The following is a 4493-nucleotide window of genomic DNA, read 5'->3' as shown; positions in this document are numbered from 1 at the left end:
ATTTGCAAATATAATATGAATATATATGTATTTTCGGTGAATAAACAGTTAATATTGATTACATATTAATTATGTCAATACAGTAGTAACTAATAATACCATGTTTTCTAAGACTTACAACTACAATAATCAGTTGCATTATTCAGCAATCTTTCATGCATTACTGAAGCTAGAATATATGAATTGAGTAAACCCTAGATCCACAGGATACGATGAAACTATAGTAAGTGGTAAATTTCCCTGTACTTTCAAATCAAGAAAATCTATTTAGAAGAAGTTACTTGCAAATAAATAGCATATCTAAACTTAAGTCTTAGCATTTATATGATAGAAATAGAATTAGCCAAATGATTTTCTGAAGCTTTAACTAACAGAAATATCAAACGGATGAGATTAAAAAAACATATTGATGTATCCATAACCGATAAGCTTCTGTAAATGAATGCTCGATTCGATTTCCTAGCCTCTCCTAATAACCCCAGTCTGAATCTATCCAACAATTTGAACAGAGGAGAAAAGGCACAAAACTGCTGATAAGGATTTATTTGACTCTCGAAATAAATTAAAATGATCTTAGAATAATAAGCAAAGATGGATAGTGGCTAGCAGTGGAATCCAGGACGCGCGTTTCGTCCTATTTGGGACTCGTCGGTTGGATGTACCTGCATCTCAGAGTTGATGTTCACTCTGGGACTCGAACCCAGTACCCTCGCTTCAAACGCCATCGCGTTATCCACTCAGCCACTGAGTCCTGATAGCCACTTGCTTGTGCGATGGGGTGAAGTTTAAATTCACTCAGTATTGTTTGTTTGAATCTTAGAATACATCAAATTATATACGATTTATTTACAGTCAGATCAATAGTCAGATTTATATAATGCACCGTTAGAAGTTGGCTTTGTGGTTTAAAGGTTAAGCGTTCATGTTCGAGACCTGAGGTTTTGGATGGGATTACCGCGTGCTAGATAATGGATGTGCACTGTTCAGGAGTCCTATACTAGGACAGAACAGCCGTCCAGTGCTTCCAGGTTTTCAATGAAGATCTAACAATGATCGGTTCATGATTTCCTCAACCATATATAGATTTATATTCATTTAACTAAGTTGTATTTAACAATAATAATTCAATAACTTATTGTATAAACATCTATAATACTGCTTAAGATATGAAGATATCTCACACACAATTGCAAACAATCAATTTCATATGACATTCACATTCAGATTGATTAATCTATTACTCCTTATATCAATAAAGCATTCAACTATTCATCATAATCGTTTAATGAAATTCTATTTTATACTTGACATGTAGATTGATTTATTCTTTTTACATAGCTAAACTAATTAGTTCATTGAATAGGTACAAAAGTAATCTCGTTCAACTCTTTGAATGTATGGAGGAATAAATGTACTAATAAATATAGTATTTGTTATGTTACGTGGATATAAATTACAAAACTTGAATTGCTAAGAGTATCAACGAGGTCATCAAGAGAGATTTCAATTAAATCTGAAATATTTCGTCAACTGATAAAAAAATGTCTTAATGAACTATTTATTATCACCTAACCAAAATTTTGATTTAGGTACGTTGTGAACTCTCTCATTATGACACAGTTACGCTTATTGCTTAGTAATCATGGACACTAGTTCAATCGACAGATAAGCAAGTAAGTAGTTAGTAAATAGTTAATTCTTGTATCCTAATTAAAAACATTTCAGGTTTTTTCATTTGAGTTCAGTCTGATATAGTATTTCCGTTCATATGACCATATGATAACAAGGAAAATGACTAAATAAACTAAGTTACGGGTTTGAAGAAAGCATATTCAGCCCCTTAGATTACAGACCTCTCTACTATTTTTTTAAAATTAACGATAACTTTATCAATTGTCTACTCATAGAATAGGTCTAATATTCAGTTTCAAAATATTGAATAAACGTTGAAAACTACCCATAAATTGAACTTTAGTATTATTCAATTAAAATGTAACTAATTTGAAAATTACTAGTTTATTTACTTCAGTATAACCCTTATTGTTTATATGAAAGCTAAGAATATTCTTAGACTATTAAAACTGTAATAAACAGATACAAATCCAAACCTCCCACTTATTGGTTGTAAGTGGATAGCTTTAACTCCTAATCAATACTTTAACATTACCAGCTATTTAGATAAATAGAGATACTATCATACTTTATGTTACAACAGATTCAGTAACTTTCTATTAATGAATCTTATCAAAATGGATATGAAATCCTCACGTTCGCATAAACTTTATAATCATAACAATCAAAGGCTCCAATAACTTAATTCTGGAACAAAAATAGTAAATTCTTGCCGTTTTTTTACAATTTTTGCATAGAATCCTTTCGGAATATGATAAAACTATCCTAACGATTATCTCTATTTTTCTAAAAGGATAAATAGCTTGCTGTGCACCTTACTTGCACAACTGTTGAACTCCTGTGGTGAACTCTTCACAACAACTCATTGGATGGAATAGTTTTTTTTCTTGTGAAAAAGCTTAAATAAACTAATGACATATTCATTAGGTAATGAAATTATTTTTCAGATTCTTATATCTTTCTTTAAAGTCTAACTAAGCTAACATAGAAGATAGTTTCTATGGGATTAATCTTCTTCTCTTTTATGTTTTTTTGTTCACTTTTCTAGCTTAAACAGAAAACAAAATTCACCCTGTATAAAAATGTTACACAATTCAACATGTCTACATTTCAAATCCTTTTCTATGGAGAGAAAAAACAAGGCAGAATTGACTGACATGTGTAATACCAACTTATTTACATTTATTAGGAAAGTAAACCAGATTTAACTTTTAATTAAGATTAGTTATATTATAGAATAACATTTTTGTAACGATTCCACATATCCATTTTAAACTAAATTTGGATCTTAGAATAGTTATTAAGAAGGAAGAATATATTTACAAAATCTCAGAGAATGAATTTAAAGTAAATTCATCGTTTCGCCTGGCAATCTGATCCAAGCTTTCTCAAGGAATTATAATCAAACTCCCCATCGGTTGACCTTCGTGAGCTTGGAAGAAACAAAACCCAATACCTTCAAGTTTGAGGAAAACACCGTAACAGTGAAAGTTAATAATCTGTACTAAAAAAAATTGTTATTTTCGTTACCGATGGTAAATGGTAAAAGTAAACTCCATCCTATCGAACACTCTTCTGGTCACAATTAGTGGAATACCAGAAAGTTTCTTAGGTCCTTTACTCTATATAGCTAACATTAACAATACCTATGATTAGTTTAATAGGAGTAAAAGTTTGTTGTACACAAGTGGTTTTAAGGTAGTGTATTCATTTTCTCCTCGTAAGCTAAGCTACATGTAAAACTTTCTAAACATGGAGTTCAGTTAGTCTACATTTTGGTGTTCAAAATAGAATTTGAAACTTAACACTGGTAAATCAGAACATATTTGCCTTGATCATCTGTTACTCTATTAAGACTTCGCTAAAGATGGTAAGATGCTATCTAGGTTTCATATAGCAGTAGACTTAAGTTTCAGATATTCCCACAATCTGTACTTTCCGGCGCAGGTCTCAGTACAGCCTTCTAAATCTGGACGATATCTACATTGTATGTTAATTAAACTCTGTGACAATAACTCATACATTTTAATTAACAAATTCTGTCCAACAACTTCGAGAATTATTTTTCTTTAAGATACTGAGTGAATTATCTTTTACATTACTGACTCAATCCGAGATGCAGAATCACCGGGTTACAACATGCTCAACTATCTATCCAAATTTAAATTGTCGTAATCTAAATTTATTCTCTGAATACATTTCACAAGTAACTTACCAAAACTCTGAAATGACTTGCTATAATCTATTCATGAAACGAAATTACCACTAGTCCTTGTGCGTTAAATTGTTTATTACCTTTCCTCTGATACTATCTTGAAAATGCCTACACCACTGTCTATATCTCACTTCACTAATAAAATTATGGAGGCTTAAACTGTTTGATCACCAAAAACTCTTTTGGTACACTTAATTTGAAATTAAGACAATAAACCAATTCTGTAACTGGATAGTGTGAAAATCTACAATTATTCTGACAGCCCATTACTCAAAGTGCTGTAACCCGATCTACTGTATGATCCCCAAACACAATAAGTTGACTTACGGAACTCCTGGACAGTTCATAACTTTTTGATGTCAAATTCTTCTGTTACCTATTCGAAGATTCTATTAGATAAAACACTTTCCATTCTTCTGAAGCGTTTTCTACTACAAGTACAAACTAATATCAGTTGAGTTCCTTCAGAATACCGAACGTGATTGAATGTTTCAAAATCATCAACTCAATATATTTAATAATATCCAATTTGAAACTGTTCAACTAGAATTTAAAGTGAATTTCTTGATTAAACTTAAGTTTGAATAATTCTCTTGACTCTCTGAAATCTACTGATCATTAGAAAAATTAAAGTGTCAAAACGACT

At 31.0% G+C, this 4493-nt stretch overlaps 1 non-coding gene across 1 annotated transcript; it reads right to left on the bottom strand.

Moving 5' to 3' along the window:
• Positions 1 to 681: 681 nt before the first annotated feature.
• Positions 682 to 747, bottom strand: Smp_tRNA_01585_Gln_TTG.1.1. The gene has a single exon. It is a non-coding gene (tRNA).
• Between the last annotated feature and the right edge of the window lie 3746 nt (positions 748 to 4493).

The sequence above is a fragment of the Schistosoma mansoni genome, chromosome 3, assembly GCF_000237925.1.
Source record: "Schistosoma mansoni strain Puerto Rico chromosome 3, complete genome".
NCBI classification, from domain to species: Eukaryota; Metazoa; Platyhelminthes; class Trematoda; order Strigeidida; family Schistosomatidae; genus Schistosoma; species Schistosoma mansoni.
The sequence above is the reverse complement of the archived record's forward strand: the minus strand, read 5'-3'. Positions and strand labels throughout refer to the sequence as shown.